Below are 17,536 nucleotides of genomic sequence, written 5' to 3' on the forward strand. Positions count from 1 at the left end.
AGGATTATTCTGTGGTTAAACAGAATACTTCATTCTTCACACAATGCACAGTCACCCTGTGAACTTTTGGCCTTCACAACATCCCAGTGCAACAAAGTAGATCTAATGCTTTTTAAACCCAGTTATATGGAAGATATCTATCAGTGGCTATTAGCCAAGGTGATCAGGTCTGCAACCCCATGCTTTGGGTATCCCTAAACGTCTGACTGCCAGAAGCTGGGACTAGATAAGGACAGTTGAGAGATTCATCCCCTAGCTGTTTATTCCCTCTGAAGTATCTGGCATCAGCCACAGTCAGGAGACAGGATACTGGGCTAGACAGACCATTTGTCTGACCCAGCATGGCCTCTCTTATGTTCTTATTCTCTAGGGCTTTGAATCTGGTGCTTCTGCAAAGTAATAAAATCTGTGTCATTCACCCCCACATAAGGTTTTTAAAAAAATTATGCATCGTGAGCCAGATACTCGGTGTAAATCAGCATTGACTTCAGTACAGCTACTGTAATTTACGCAGTCAAGAATCTGGCTGCATACGTATGAAATGCCAGTTCTTCAATAGCCTGATACCAGTTTACCCAATTTGTTCTGCACTTAATACTTACCAGTCTTATTTGCTTTTCTGTAACAGGATGGTTAGAAAAGGAACAAGAGATACCAGATGGTGCATCCACCAAGTGTATCCAACAGTTCTGGATTTTCACTTTGGCCTCAGCTGCATGGGCTTAATCCTAAAAGGAAAAAAAAATCTAATGATGCTGGTCCAGCAAAAGCTAATACTAATCATACTAATTATAAATAGAGTCACATTAAATATAGTTACAAAAAAGACTGCAGAAACTCCAGGGAGTTTCTCTGGTTACTGGAAAGCATTTGGATTTTACCCTGAAAATCCTTGACCTTTGCAAGACACTGATGCAAATTAAATATCCATTTTTATGAAGTTTTTCCCTTCACTCCACAGTAAATCCTGCACTCCTGTAATAAAGCCAAGGGAGAGTGCTGGGGGAAAAAAAAGATAAGTGTCTTTATATTTCACGTGTGGCAATGTCCCTGCAGCCTCCATAAGTTTATTTTCTGATTGTTCATGCCCAGAAATATATGATGGCTCTTCTGGACATTGGTACTAATACCCAAAGGGCTCTAGGGATCACAACATTTCAGCCCAATTTTTAAAATAAGCCCTGAGCAAATGCACATTTCTGAAAACTATTAGTTGCTTTCTTTCCTCTACCTAGGAAAGCAATAGTAGTAGATTTTTGTTGTCTACTTTCTTTCCCAGTTTTCTACTCTGTTCTTTAAAAAAAATTGGATCTCCTCCTTTGCTGGAATCTTATCAATAAAATATCATCTTTTTTTCCCAGGGTGCACCTGCACAGAATGTGAAATGTTATGCATTTTGGCAAGCAGTGCTCCTCTCTGCAGAAACCAGTTTTATCAATGGAGTCTGTGCTAGTTTCCATGCTCAGCTGTAGTCACACTTGTAATTCTCTTTCTCCTTTTCCCATAAAAGCACTGGGTTTAGGGAGGCTGTAGCAGGTAGGGTGATACTGTTCAGTTTTATCCCTTTTTGCATATTTGTTAGGAACACAGGATTGGACATACTGGATTAGACCATTTGTCCATCAAATCTTGTACCAGGCCTGGGGAAGTATGAATACAAGACAATGCTCTCCACCACAGTTCTCCTAACCAGTTGGCTATGCTATAGGTGGGGAGGAAGAAAACCCTTTTTGGCACCTATATGACTAGTTTCTTCCCAGAAGCACAAGCTTCTGCGCAGAATGGAATTACACTTAATCCTGAAAGGTTACCAGGCAGATTGATTATACTTAATGTATACAGTGCTTTGAAGTTCTAACAGGCTAAGGTATTGCTAGAGATGGGTTTGAAATGCCAAGTTTGGCTCAGGTTCCAGATCTGAACTCTCTCAAAGAAAGAGGCATTTGGATCCAGGGCTCTGGTTAGGGATCTTTAACTAGAAAGGTGCAGGCTGTGAAGTTTGAATACAGCTATTGGAAAAGTTGAGGGGGAGCATTAGGTCTGGGATATGGATGTCTGGTTCTTACCCATCCCTAATTATTATTAGATACAAGCTTGAGCCAAAACATTCACAGCTGGAGGAGAATTTCTAACAGTTCAGCTTTTGGTGGGTATTGCGATCCGGGGATTTGGTGCTGCCCTTCATAAAGAGTGGCTGTTTCCAAAATGAAGCTACAAATCCAGGTCCACTTCAAGATTGGGTATGTGGGGGCCTGGGCTTTTGATTCTAGTTCATCTAAATTATTCCTTTTTTTATGTTCAGCAGATTCAGAAATGGAGTGGTAGCAGTGGCCTTACTAAACATGCTTTACCAGCAGCATGTTCTCAGATGCTGCCTTCCCTCATCCACCCATTTCACCACAGTCCTGCTCCAAGACTTTTCTTCTTTTAAATAACTTTTGAAATAAATCTGCTGCTCCTGAGAGATGTGGGGCTGATAGCTGTGGAATAGAGGATTCCCTCTGTTTTGTGACAATACAGGTATCTGCATGGTGCAGTCTCAGCCTGCCCTCCTCTGCGGGATGATCTCCCTGGGGTGGGGTGGAGATGAAAGAGTAGCAACCCCAATGGTTCAGAGGAGTGCAAGCTGCACTGCTACAAGCTATGAGCAGTGACTTGAGCCCACTATCCGTTGACGAGGGTGGAGGGAAACCTTGTGAAATCAGTCGCTTATTTATTTTTTATATTCTGAACACAAGCAAAAAGAATTTGACGCATGAATAAGGATGAACTTTGGAGATGTCCTGAAGCTGCATTTGCACAAGGCTGAACTGTGCTGACTCCTGCTGAACTGAATGACCACCAGAAACAGGTAACAGCTGGGGAACATCTGCTCCTCTATCTCCACAGATGAATAGTCAAGCCTATGCATCATGTACCAGGGACAAGTGATGGAATCAAGTGTTGTGAGACAAATATTCAGATGACATTATCTAAATCCTTAGAGAGCAGGTTAGATAATGGTGTTCTCTCTTTTTTTATTGGAACAAAGTGAGCAGTTAAGAATGGAATCAAAGGGCCCAGACATACATTTGATACAATGTCTTTTGTAGATTGATGCATTTTTACAGCTACAGAGCTGACAGCTGTCTAAAGCAATGGAGTGAGAGTACTATGTGGAAAGAGGGCACGAGAACCTGCCAACAGATAGAGATTTTGGAGCACTCAAGAAGATGACATGGAAGACAGTGAGAGGGATGACACAGTAAACAAAAGTATTCTACCACAGAGGGAAAAATCTTCCTCAATCTGATTGAGTTTCTTTTCATGTAGCCTTTTTAGAAAAAAAAAAAAGAAAGGTGCTATACTCATTGTACCTAGGATGAACTCAGATATTTAATCTTGATCCCACTCAAGCCAATTGTAAAACTCCCATGAGCTGCTATGATATTAGCATAACCCCTGCTAACACAGCGTGGCCCTTTATTCCCTTTAGTAGCTAGGCCGTGTGAAGAGGTTTGTGAGTCTGCTTCTGCCTTCAAGCTCATGGAGCTCATCTTTTAGCTCAGGTAGTCAAGGCTCAGGTGCTCAGCTCCAAGGGTTAGGAGGTCATTGCCCCCAGATGTACCCGCAAGGGGCACTGTTATGACGGGGTGCTGTGTTTGTGCAGGTTAAAGTCAGGCTAAATCCTACTGTATGACAATTATAAGAATTTTTTACTTTTTTGGTTGCACATTTTCTTTGATCACATCAGCCATCAATAACCAGAGCTGAGAGCAGGGCTGCTGACAGGGTTTGAAGTTATAGCACTCTTCAGAGTGCAGGCTATGGTCAGTGAAGTGACCAGAGAGACAGACTCCTAAGCCATCAGGTGGGATGTGGGAGAAGGAGCTACCAACTTGTATTTATGTAGTTCAAGTCACTTTGCAATTATTTAATTGAGCCCCACAGCACCATTAGAAGGTATGTATTTCTGTGTCCATTTTACAGATAAGCTAACCAAGCCACAGATAAAACAAGACAGATTCTCAAAGGAGCCTAAGGGAGTCATGTCTCACTCACACTGAAGTTCAGAATGAGCACATGAGAAGAAGACTGTCTCCTTGGTTGGATACCTGACTCCTTTAGGCTCCAGGTCACACAAGTCAGTAGGAGAAACAGGCATAGAACAAAGAAATCCTGACTCTGTATTCTAACCTGTATTCTAACCAACAAATCACACCGACCTTCCATTGCTCGTTGCTGGCCCCCCATAATACTTGATATCTGGTGAGATTTCTCTTACTTTCTGTATTGTTCTCATGGACCTTTCCATCTCCTACTCTTACCCCATAAAAGAAAAAACAGAAATAACTTAGCACGGCACATGGATTTTATTTGCTATTGAATATTTCTCCAGGTGCAGTCACTGCCAAGACATTTTCTTTGACTCACGAAGCATTTGCTGACTAAGACTGAGCTCTAGCAGCACAAGAAACACAATGTGATCTTATTCCCCCATCCCAATCATAGGCTATGTCTACACTACCATTTATGTAGGTATAATTTGTGTTGCTCATGGGTGTGAATAAGCCACCCAACTGAGCAACATTAGTTACACCGACCGAAGTGCTGGTTTGGATGGGGTTATGTCATGGTGACATAGCTACTGCCATTTGTTGAGGGGTGGATTGAGCAAATGAGAGAGCTCTCTCCCATCAGCGTAGAGTGGCTAGACTAGAGCGCTTAGAGTGGTGCACTGCAATCTCCCTAGTGTAGCCATAGCCTGAGGCACAACTTGCATTTTTCCTTAGAAAAAGATCATGGGCCCAATTTTCCAGTAAGTCCAACAGCCAGCAGGTCCATGGTTCTGTGGGAGCTGCTGGGTGCTGAGAGTTGTAGGAAAAGTGTTGCCACTTCTTACATGTGCCTTCATGGCTGCTGAGCCATTCTGAAAATCTGACCCTCAGTCTATTTTTGCTCACAGCAATATCTGCTAAACCCCCCATTAAAGGTCTAGAAAACAAAATTAGAAAGGCCAAGGCACAAAACGAGATTAAACTAGCTAGAGATATAAAGGGTAACAAGAAAACTCATTGCACAAATACATTATAAGCAAGAAAAGACCAAGGACAGGGTAGGCCCATTACTCAATGTGGGGAGGGGAGAAAAAGAATAACAAAAAATGTGGAAATGGCAGAAGTGCTAAATTTTTTGTTTCAGTTTTCATCAAAAAGCTTATTAGCAATTGGGTGTCTAACAGTGACTACCAGTGAAAATGAAGTAGAATCAGAGGCTGAAATAGGAAAAAAATAAGTTAAAAACTACTTTGACAAGTTAGATGTCTTCAAGTCACCTGGACCTGATGAAATACATCCTAGAATATTCAAGGAGCTGACTGAGGAGATATTTGAGCCATTAGCGATTATCTTTGAAGAGTCATGGAAGATGGGAGAGAATCCAGAGGATTGGAAAAAGGGCAAATATAGTGCCAATCTTTAAAAAAGGAAAATAAAGACAATCTGAGGAATTGCAGACCAGTCAGCTTAACTTCAGTACCCAGAAAGATAGTGGAGCAATCAATTTGCAAATATATAGACGATAATAAGGTGATAACTAACAGTCAGCATTGATTTGTCAAAAGCAAATAGCTTTCTTTGACAGGATAACAAGCCTTGTTGATGATGGATGGGGAGGAAAGAGCATGGTAGATGTGGTATATCTTGACTTTAGTAAGGCTTTTGATACTGTCTCACATGAACTTCTCAAACAAATTAGGGAAATACAACCTAGATGGAGCTACTATAAGGTGGGTGCATACCCGGTTGGAAAACCAGTCCCAAAGAGTAGTTATCAGTGATTTGCAGTCAAGCTGAAAGGGCCTATCGAATGGAGTCTGGCAGGGAACAGTCCTGGGTCCAGTTCTGTTCAACTGCTTTGTCAATGATTTAGATGAAGGCATAGAGAGCACACAAAGTTTGCTGATGTTATCAAGCTGGGAGGGGTTGCAAGTGCTTTGGAGAATAGGATTAAAATTGGAAAGGATCTGGACAAACTGGAGAAATGGTCTGAAGCAAATAGGATGAAATTCAATAAAGACAAATGCAAAGTACTCCACTTAGGAAGAAACAGTCAGTTGCACACACATAAAACGGGACTTGACTGCCTAGGAAGGAGTACTGCAGAAAGGGAACTAGGGCCATAATGGATCACAAACTAAATGAGAGTCAGTGTGACACTGTTTTAGGGAAAAAAACCCACACACATACTCCCCACAACACACAAAAAACCCACCCAACTAACAAAAACACGTAAACCTTATTCTGGGCTGTATTAGCAGGAGTGTTGTAAGCAAGACACATAATAATTCCATCCTCAGCAGTGTGTGCAGAGCCTGGATTGGATTTCTCCCCCTCCCCACCAACATTTGGGGGTGAATCCTTCCTCCAGTACAGTTGCTTCCAAGGGTGTAGGGGAAGGCAGATTGCACCATGCTGTTCCCCCAGAGGGTGGATCTGGCCCATAAAATGAGCATCCAGAAACTCAAACAGCGCAGATTACAGTCATTCACTGTCAGTGGTAAAAGCTTTATTACTCTACTCAGAGTCAGAGGACTTGCCAAAATATTAAAATAGAACATAATACATCTGCAGCAAAGCTTTCCAACATTAACAAAACGTATTGGCATTGATAGAACAATTAGATTGATTCACCTCTTCACAGGTAGGCTGTGTGAGCTGACTCATCTCAAAGGGCATTAAACTGTTCAGCTAAACCATTAATCTCTAAAGGCCTGACATACGACATTAGATTCACTTTTACATTTGTCATTGTGTTTTAACATTATTATTAAAGTACCAAACGAAGGCAATCCTCATAAAAAGACTTTATAATAATCTAAGCCCATCATTAACAATACCATCCTGAAACTTACAAGGAAACTTTAACCGCATTAAGGGACATCATTTCTATAATGTGATCTGCTAAGACTTGCATTGCCCAGGTATGTAGCATATAGAAAGTGGCTGTTACTAGATAATATAGTATAAAGAACACATGATGCCAGACTTTTCACTAACAAGTCTAATAATTTGAGTTTCTATTGGGGCTACAAGACAAAGTTTGAGGCACTGATCAAATACAATGTAGATTATGTTAGGTATACAGTTTAACTGAGCCTTTTTCTGAAAGTTTTCCCCCCCAGATGACGCTGATCTTTATTTAGCTTTGTGAATATAAATGACCCTTTTTCAAATAATAAAAAGCCTTTATAATTGGCAAAAATATAATATGTAAAAAAAAAGAGATTGAGGATTTCCTAATGTGAATGCACTAAAGCAAAGTGCATCAGAGCACATGAGTGAGCTACACGCCAAACCTGCCAAAGCTAAGGGTTTTTAAAGTGTCACTTATCCTTGTAAGCAGGTTCCAAGTCTGCTACCTACCTTCAAAAAAAATCACCCTTCTATACACAGATGGTTTTATTCATCCTCCCCAGTTTGTCAAAAAAGTATCTCAAACTGGGGCTTTGAGGACTGCCCAGTACTATGGCCACATAGAAACAAGTAGCATCAGGCATAGGGAATTGGGCCTCACTGAAACTCAACACAATGCAGAGAGTGGGAGCAAGGTAACCCAGCTGGTTAGTGTTTTATAATTTAAGAGCTGTATCTTCAAAATGCTGATTAAGATGCAAGTGAAAAAAAGTTTAGTAGTCTCATTTTAATCCCCCCAGTGGCCATTGGTTCACATCTTTGTACTTCTGCACAATAAAAGCTTGCTACGTCTGCCAGTCCCTGTTCATCAGACATCCAGAACTTGGTATGTCAGAGGTGCTGCAGGTCAGGTGCAAGCTGCAACAGCAGAGCTGTTCGCAGCAATCCCCATGTCCATGGCGCGTGCCCTCATTATGCCTCCCTTCAGCCAGTGCTCTTTGTCTCATAACTTTAGAAAAGCAATGCATTCATATACCAAGGAGAAGGGAAAATGAAGAAAAGATTGAGAAATTCGTAGCCTATGCAGGCTGCACAGATTCTCATGCAACAATGAGTAAGTGCACTAAACTGAGGCATCGGAACTACAGGGCAGATTGTGCCTGATCATAACAGGGTCATGCATAAAAACACGGGGAGTCAGAGCCCCCCAGGTCTCCAGTGTGAATGCATTAGCACTGCCTGGAACTTGAAGCTAAGCATGAGGGAGAGACAGGGGATTTGGTGCAGTCCCCTTTTCTAGTAGGTGGTCAGAGGGGATTGTAGAGGGGCCTGTTGCCCCTCATGGTGGTATCTAAGCACCTAGCAAAAATTAGTAGTGTAATGAACTATCCCTGCTTCTCTCTCCTACCCCTGGGCAGCGGGAGGGTCAATATATACTTATGATGGAGGCAGGAATGGAGTCGCACTGGTTGAGGCTCCACTTTTTTTTTTTTAAAGGGGCAGAGCCAGAAGCAGGAGGGTGAGAAGCAGGAATAATAAATGATCCAGTGAGTTAAATCTGCTTCCTGAAGCATTATCTCTTAGTCCTTTCTGCAGCTGCCAATGCTCAGCTGTGGGGAGAGGTATCCTAGAGCTAGTCCATGGCAGTGCAGAAAAGCAGCTCGTCCACATGGAAACTCCAGAGAGGAAGGATGGGAATAGAGTTTGGGGATGACCTGCACAGTTCATGGGCTACCCCCTAGCTCCTCCCCATGAGGACAGCACCAAACAGAAGCTCTTATATAGACTGGGAAAATGAGCAGTGCTTTAGTACATATTAGTCAGTTAACTCTAACAGAGACCTGCGATTGACCACAGGCAGCTAACTATCTTGGTCTACAAGGTGCAACATGGGGTTTAAAAACATGCAAACAACCTATTTTCCTAGCCTAGACACGCCCCAAAAGGTCTGTTTCCTTGGTCCTCTGCTCCACTCCCCTTGGTTTTCTTTAAGACTATCCGAAGTGCCATTACTCTGCATCATTATCTCATGTCCATGCTGAATGTACACAAACCAATTAGACGCAACTCCTTCTCACTATTGTAGTAAGATGAGGCCCTGAAACATAAACTCTTGGGTCAGAGGCCCAGTCTGAGGCCTGAAGCCTGAACCAAAGTACTTCCAGGCATTGCTAAGCAAAAGCTGGGCTGTGAGCCAGAGGCAGGCCCCGCTCACAGAAGTTGGCGAGAAGAGGGTTGTTAGAGGCAGGTGCAGCCACAAATAAGTGCTAATAAGAGGAACTTGTGCCAAGATGACATCAGGACACTCCACAGACATAACAAGGAACAGGCAGGTGCATCTTAAAGACAAGGTCAAAAGGACAGCATGATGGATAGATCTATCTGTTTGAAACAACATGATCAAAGGAGGAGACAGCACCCTAATGAACCAAGGGGCTGTACTTCAATACATCATTAGGGATGAGTAATCTATCCTGTAACTGTATAAAAGTAGGTCCTGGAGTGCGCATTTTTGTCCAGCCTAGGGGGCAGTGGAGTGTCCCGCCACTGACTGAGCTGTGTCCATTGCCAGGGGTCACATGTTTGTAGAATGTTCTGTACAGTCTATAGAAGACTATTACTGTGCTTCGTTTGACAGTAAACCTGGCTTGGGTTCCTTCGTACCTTACTAGAGTCTGTGGTCTTTTGGGGGTTCTCTCGGGGTTTGCTGTGTCAGCGATCTGCACAGAGCCAGGGCAGCACAGGGGGAACATGCACGCAGCCGACTGTTATCATCATCGAACAAGAGCAGAGCACCACACCGGTAGCTACTGACAACTATAAGTGCTATTGAGAACAAAAAGTAATTGCATTGTGACTGTTGTACTGTGTTCTCTTACAATAAATCCACCCCTGTGCAGAGAGCCAGTACAAACCTATGCACCACTTAGGACCATTTTGAATCTTCAAACCAAGGCTGAAGTGGTATATAGATCTTGTGCTGGCCCTCTGTATAGGGGTGAGTTTCATTCTTATTGACTATCTGTGTCAAGTTATTTTGACCCTATTAGTGCTAATGGAAAAATATCTAAAATGCCAAGTCATTTTCTATAAATATTCAATACAAGCCCTACAACTGGAATATCTATGATAAAACATAGAACGTGCTTCAGTTAAACATTAGGCACTTCCCCTTTATAACATTTAAATTGAAATCAGCTTCAGGATCCATGACCAAAACAAGAACAGCTGCCAAAGAACCAAGTACCAGTTCAAAAAACTAAACACCATACACAGTTGCCCATGCAACTAGCATGTAAGCAGCTATATTTACCTTTAAAATGTGGCCTCTTACTAAAAAATGTAAGTTTTTACACATTATGCCATTTTCCAAATAACCCACCTTAATAAAAACTGAGTAGTAATCCACCATAGAGATGCCAGAGATTAAAAATCAATTTGCCCATTTTAAATCAGAAACTGGATGATTTCTGTCGTAAAATTTCAAATTAAGAAACTGAGGGATTTCCTAAGCTTTAAAATGAACAGGTCTTGTTTCTTATAATGCAAATGAAGGTCCTGATGCAGCAATGCCTTTGACATATGAGGAGTCTCATTAGCTAATCACACAAATCAGGGCTTGCAAGGAGCAGACAAGCTGTTCTTCCTATGATGTGTTATTCTGCAAACGAAATAAAGGAGGTCAGTTTATCCAAAGTCATTTGATTCATAGAACTGTTATGGGATGTGGGGAGAATCCTTAAGTAAACTCTAACAAGCACGAACAGCGACGGTTGCAGACATATGCCAATGGAATTCAAGAGCTACTTTAAAACTACCAAGGCCCAATTCCTACTTGTGTTATCAGCTGAGTGGAGTTACGCAGGTGATTAAGGTGAGCAGGGTTTGGCCCTTCCATGGAAATCACATTGGTTCCCAAGGAAACCTGTAACAGTGGGCCAAATTCTGCCCTCAGTTACACCAATGCCACTTTATTGACTGTGTTTTCTTTTGCATGGGTGTAACTGAGGGCAACATATGTCCCAGTATTAGATACTTATATCCCTATGATTGGTAGATGACTGTGTATAAAGTGAAAAGACATGTTTTAATTTCATTCCTATGCAAAACAGAACATTCATAAAGGTGACAACAGGTTTTAACTGGCAACTACCAGGAAGTAAAGACTGACTTTTAGCAACCTGAATGCTGTCTCAGTTCAACTGCACCTGTTTTTTTTCCTCTCCGTGGTCCAGCAAGGACACCCTCTCAGGCTTCCAGTTCTCAACATTGCCTTTCTTGGCTGGAGACCTGCATCTCACCCTCTTCTGACTAGAGTGTCTCCAGGCTGCACTGTTTCCCTCCTTCTCTGTGTTATTCCCAGTAGAGCCAGGCTGCCCAGGCTGCTTGCTTTCTCTTCAGAGATGGCTACAGTGTGACTTCCCCCAGCACAGCATTTTATGCAAGCTATTTTATTCCTAAGGAAAAAAAACCCCATACACACATGCTAATAAGCTTACTAGAGATCACCCCAACTCTAACATAGGATCTGGCAGGAGCGGTCCTGCAAAACCCTACAAATGGGTCTCTTTTATGATCACAAGTTCATAAAAACCTCAGCTCAGAATGACCACAGTCTTATGGGGCCTCACTAGGCACAGTCCTTCCATCCCTTCCCTAAGGAATGGGACCCTCCATGGACCAATGATCCTGTCCATTTGCTGGGTCAGGAAGAAAGGCCCTGAACCTGCTTAAAACCAAGATATTTATCCAAAAATCCTTTGTCTGTTGGTCTCTGGAGAATCCAGTTTTACCTGGGATATACACATCTCTCCAGGGGGGTGGCTTGCAAGGAATTGCATTAACATTCCACTCCTACTAGAGGCGTTACATACAGTTCCACAATAAGAACTGCACAATTTCATTTTTAATACAATGGATCCCAAAAGGTATCAAACCTAACTCAACGAGGTTTAACTTAATTCAATGAAGTTGATCTTAATTCCATACTGTTTATCTAGGATGTTGCAGGATAGAGCTCATCTGTCACAAATGCATCTTGTTATGGGCAAGTCTTCCAGGAATCAGCAGAGATTTAAAAATGACAAGGATTACTTGTGGCACCTTAGAAATGAACAAATTTATTTGGGTATAAGCTTTTGTGGACTTAATTGATTACTCTCAAGTATCAGAGGGGTAGCCGTGTTAATCTGGATCTGTAAAAAGCAACGAAGAGTCCTGTGGCACCTTATAGACTAACAGATGTACCGGAGCATGAGCTTTCATGGGTGAATACTCACTTTGTCATACACATGCTCCAATACGTCTATTAGTCTACAAGGTGCCACAGGACTCTGTTGCTTGATTATTCTCATTATAGTTAGGATGGCAACACCCATTTTTTGTGTTCTGTGTATATATCTTCCTAATGTATTTTCCACCGCATGCATCCAATGAAGTGGGTTTCAGCCCACAAAAGCTTATGCCCAAATAAATTTGTTAGTGTCTAAGGTGCCACAAGTACTCCTGTTCTTTTTGCGGATACAGACTAACACAGCTACCACTCTTAAATGACAGTTGGACTGAAGTCCCACTGAAGTCAATGGGAGCTTTGTTGAGCACTCAAATGGTAACAAAACATGGACTTGGATGTTGTGCAAGTTTTTGCTGATTCTTCCCCTGGAGTTAGACAATGCAGAGGAATCTTATAAATACTGCCACGTAGGGAGTGATCTGGCCTACTAACTTAGGGAAATGATTCAACACTGAACTAGGTTCAATCCTGCAGACACTTATGCATGTGTTTAACTTTATACCCAGGAGCAGTCCTCTTGAGATTAGTGCTGCAGGACTAGGGTCAGAGAGAAGAGTGCCACCCGTGAATCCTCAGCTCTACTTCTTACAGCTCCTAGCCTACGCTTCCATAAGCCTTTCACCATGGATAGCTACACCAATTATAAGTGGATCTCCCAGTTTTATATGTGACAGATTTCAATGTTGATTTCTCACTTAGTTATTTTTAACACTCAGCTACACAGTATTTGCAGCTAATTGGAACATTAAGGAAAACCAATATCAACAAAACAGTTGTTCATGTAAAGTCTTTGTTACAAACTAACAGATTTTTCAAGTGTTTAAAAAATGCTCCTGGCAATTGTTATTAAAACAGGGTTAAAAAAAACATCTCCAGCACAAAATTTGGCAGCTCATCCAGAATCAAATTGCTGTGGCTGTCAGCTCCTGTCTTTAGGGAGACTTTGTAAGTCTTGGTCACAATATGACAATCATTTTGGCAAGTAAAAACAAAAAGGGGTGGGTGGGAGGAAATCGTGATTTTTTTTTAAGATGCTGTTTTCTGAAGAGAGGCAAGAAACCATCATAATGAATGATAACTGCCAGGCTCCAGGGCTTCCCCAGAGCGCTGGCAGGAAGGGTATCAAAGCAGGGTGTTTTAATGGGAATTTTATGATATCTTCCTGGCACGAAGTACTAGGAGCTTGGTGGCATTCCAATGACACACAGCAAAACATCATTTCCAGCATCACCCGCACCCCCACACACACTCTTAAAGCCAATTTTGCTATTTTTTGCTCTAGTGTGGTGTCATTCATTGAAACACAAAATTCTAGTTATAAATAGACCAGCAGTTCTCAAACTTCATTGCATCACAACCCGTTTCTGACAACAAAAATTATGACGCAACCCCAGGAAGGTCCCACCTGAGCCTGGCTGCCTCGGGGCAAGGGGGTAAAGCCCAAGCCTCATCGCTCCAGGCAGGAAGGCCAAAGCTGAAGCCCAAAGGTTTCAGCCCCAGGCAGGGGGTGTGTAACTTGAGCCCTGCTGTCCAGGGCTGAACCCCTCAGGCTTTGGCACTGGGTGGTGTGGCTCAGGCTTCAGCAAATCTAAGCCAGCCCTGGCAACCCCATTAAAATTGGGTCATGACCCACTTTGGGGTCCCAACCCACAATCTGAGAACCGCTGAAACAGATCTAGGTCAAGCCTGTGCTGAATTTAGGCAGGGAGGGTCATCTGGTGGGCAGAGAAGAGTGGAATTGGATGCCAGCATTCTAGTCCTGTTTCTACCACTGTTTTACTATGTGACCTGTGGTAATTCATTGAGCCTCTGTGCACTGTAGCTTTCCCATCTGTAAAATGGGGAGATGAATGTCTTCCTCAGGCAGGTATAGTGAGACGGAGTTCATTTTTTGTAAAGAAAAATTCGTATTGACTTGACCTGGGGCCAGGATTTCACCCTTTGAGTTCTTTGGATAAAGACACTATTACCAAAGTGGATTGCAAAACATTCCCTCTCTGCCCCCCAGCTACTGAGCTTCTGCAAAACCAAAACCACCATAGGGTTTTGCTCAGCATAAAACAGCAGAAGTGAAGAGCTGCGTGAAAAAGGTAGTGATAAGAAAGTCATAGCACAAAGCAGTCAGTATGGATAGGTGGAAAATCTTTGTCAAGGTCCTAATCTAGGTCTTTGCTTTGGGAATGAATTTACATTGGATGGCCCACAGCCTGCCCCACGGCTATGCTTCACACAGGTGCATGGGCTGTGGCACTGAAGCATGAACCATCCTAGGAGTTCTCCTGCTCCCTAGCCTTCTCCCTCAACCCACAGCCAAGGAAGCAGAAGATTGCCCTCTTTCCCCAAGTCTGTTGATTGAACTGTCATGTGCGAGAGAGGAAGGGCAGGGTGTAAAAAATGGGGACAGGGTAATGCGACAGCAGGAAAAAAACATAAGGCCTCCTAAAATCCACCAGACCAATTGGAGAATCCATTAAAAGCCAGCATGTCCTCAGCCAAGCGAAGACACCCAGTTAGCTAACTCTCACCCATCCCCAGACACTGAAGGACAATCTGTCCTGGAACAGAGAACCCAGATGCTATATCATCATGTTAACGATGGATTTACTTTGATTTTCCACATTAACTTTTGTTCCAAGACTCCATCTGCTCCCCAACTTGATTGTTAGCCTCTCCTGCTGCTGCAGCCTGGTACCAGTTTTGAAGTTTCTTTACTCAAGGTTACCATAGGTCATTATTGAGTATTATGTTATTTGAACAAAAAAAGTCTCATCACCCCCTTCCATTGTTCATTCTCTTTTTTTCCCTTGGGAGACATTTTATTCCTTTATAGTATTTTACTAGAGAACGGTAACAGGGTCAGCACCCACCTCTCATGAGAACCCCCTTCTGCTCAGGTGTGAGCCTGCTATTTCTTAGTTCTCAGAACAGGGTGACACCCACCTTTCATGAGCCACCCCAGCCAATGATTCCTTCAGCAGGTCATCAGTGACTCAGCCCTCCAGGCTAGTCACACACACTGTCTCTAGGTGGAAGAGAACAAACAATCCCCTTCCAGTCTTTACCTTCTGCCCAGGCTTCCCCCTTGGAGACACTGCCCTCTATAAAACAGTCCAGCAGGGCCCATTGTGGTACCTCAGTTGGTCTGGCTAGGTTCTGGGCTCAGTCCCTGAAGCCTGCCAGAAGCTCCTTCTTCACTTCCCCAGTCTTCAACAGCCCTCCCTGGGCTCAGTCTTACCCACAGTATGGTGTCTGCAGTCCTGCTGCTCTGCCAGCCAGGCAGCAACCAACTGTTCTGTACCTGTTGCTCCTTTTTATATGGCCCTCCTCATCCCCGATTGGCCACTCCAGCAGCTCCTCTTATTGGCTGCCTCCCCCTGCAGGCAGCCTAGGCAGCCTGGAGGACTTCTCCTCTGCTCTTTTCCAGCAGGGGGCTTCTAGACCTAGTCCACCCTGTCACAAGAACAAACAAGATAAAAAAAGAGTTAGCTCCTACTCGTTCTTCCCTGAAATCCATTAAGGGCCTATGGAAAGAAAAGACTTTCCAATCACTGCTGATGAAAAAGGTCTCATACCTCAAAGAATCTCAGGCATTGGTATTTTTCTCATTTAGCAGATGTCAGAAATGAGGTGATTGTCAGCCTGTTTCTCCCATACCCATTTTATCCCTTTTGGTCTCTGCTGTTGTCCTCTGGTCCTCTTTTGCTTCTTGTCTTTAAACTTTCTAGTGCAAATGGGACAGAAATTAAAACAGCTGTTATGAGGGACCCACACCACAGTCTAAGATTTTTATTTCTTGTACAGTACATAATAACGATAGTTTGTGTGTGTGTCTCTCTCTCTCTCTCTCTCTCTCTCTCTCTCTGTGTGGAGGTGTTGTTTTTATTTTGTTCTGCTACCATACCACAGAAGTGTGAGAACGGAGAGCTTGGAAATAGACATTTGCAAATGAGTAAAAAACTTTCACTGAATATTGAAAACACTCTTGTGACTCAACTGTGTTTAGAATCTAAGTCAGCTTTTTTCGCAAGAGCTGAAGTACTAACAGGTTTGATGAAACAGCCCATGCATATACATGATCACAGTTGGCACTAACCGAATCATTACAGGAATTGCCATGGAAATTGAGGAAAGGAAAGCCATTGCCAGTACACATTAGATATCTCCCAGGAATTTAGCTGGGCTAATGGTTATGTTTCTATTGAAGACACTAGCTAATTGCTGTAGGGTTTCCTTACAGAACTAATTGTAGTCTAATGGCCATTCTTAGTCAATATCATTAGACTCCCATAGCATTCCTTGCCGCATATAACATTTATACCCATTCTGCAATGGTAGCTACAGTGGATACTGAGCCAAGCAGAATGCCGATTCTCTGACTCCTGTGGACTGTGTGATGCAGAACATGCCCACCCAGCCATTGAGAATGGAAAATGCAAGGAGAAGCAAACACAGATTTCAGGTGGCAGATGCACATCAGCAGCTGAAGACGCCGAAGAAGGAACTGTTTTCTGACCAAGCAGCAGTTGTGTGATCAGAAAGCCCGTGCGGGTTAGAGATAACAGGTTATTGACACCTGTGTAACGAGAGACAGAATAATCTTCTCTACCTGACCCATCTTCAGGGCACCTATCCTGGCTGCCACTATGCACAATTCTCTGTGTGTGTGTTTTACTAATTGGCTGCATTCAGGGGTGAAAGTAAGTTGGTACGGGCTGGTACAGTGTACCGGTAAGAAGCCGGTTCTGGCCCATACAGACAACAGCACTTTAATGTCATTGCCCCTTTTGCCCTCGTGGGCCAGCCGTTGCTCCCGCGGCAGCGGCCAGAGTCCAGGGTCCATTTAAATCGCCGCCAGAGGCCCGGGCAGCGGGCGCCAGGCAGCCCAGATGGGCTGTCCCTTCCGCCCGAGGCCCCACCCCTTCCAGGGGCCGGAGCCAGCCCCAGTACCGGTAAGAATTTATTATTACTTTCACCCCTGGCTGCATTGGTTTGTACTTTTTATTTCCAGCTGGTATCATCTTGTATTTAAATTGGCTTTAAAAAAAAACACATAAAAGGAGAATGTTACAGTAGCCAAAGCCACTTGTATGACAAGGGTTATGGAGCTTTTGTAACTCTGGCCCATGTCACATGATGGCGATGAGGAAATAAAACTCAGACTCCTTCCAGCACTCTGGAAGTCACGCCTTTATTACACAGTACAGAAGCTTTATTTTTTGTACAATGCAATCAAACATCAGTTTTCAAGGCAGCTCAATATATGTCACTAAGTCAAGGCAGCAAAGACAGATTGTACACCTTTGACAGAGTTTTTCCTCGCTGAATTAGACGTCTCCCAACTAACAGAAAT

At 43.1% G+C, this 17,536-nt stretch overlaps 1 long non-coding RNA gene across 2 annotated transcripts in view; it reads right to left on the reverse strand.

The window, feature by feature from the left end:
- Positions 1-15,457, reverse strand: part of LOC120372332 — a 35,043-nt gene extending 19,586 nt beyond the window's left edge. The window contains exons 1-2 of one of the 2 annotated variants that reach the window (XR_005584902.1): positions 15,422-15,457; positions 603-728 (exon numbers count right to left, since the gene is read on the reverse strand). This is a non-coding gene — a long non-coding RNA (uncharacterized LOC120372332). Of the gene's footprint in view, positions 1-602; positions 729-15,318 lie in introns of both variants that reach the window. The other variant, XR_005584901.1, reaches the window with a different exon arrangement.
- Between the last annotated feature and the right edge of the window lie 2,079 nt (positions 15,458-17,536).

The sequence above is a fragment of the Mauremys reevesii genome, linkage group 9 (genome assembly GCF_016161935.1).
Source record: "Mauremys reevesii isolate NIE-2019 linkage group 9, ASM1616193v1, whole genome shotgun sequence".
Taxonomy (NCBI): domain Eukaryota; kingdom Metazoa; phylum Chordata; order Testudines; family Geoemydidae; genus Mauremys; species Mauremys reevesii.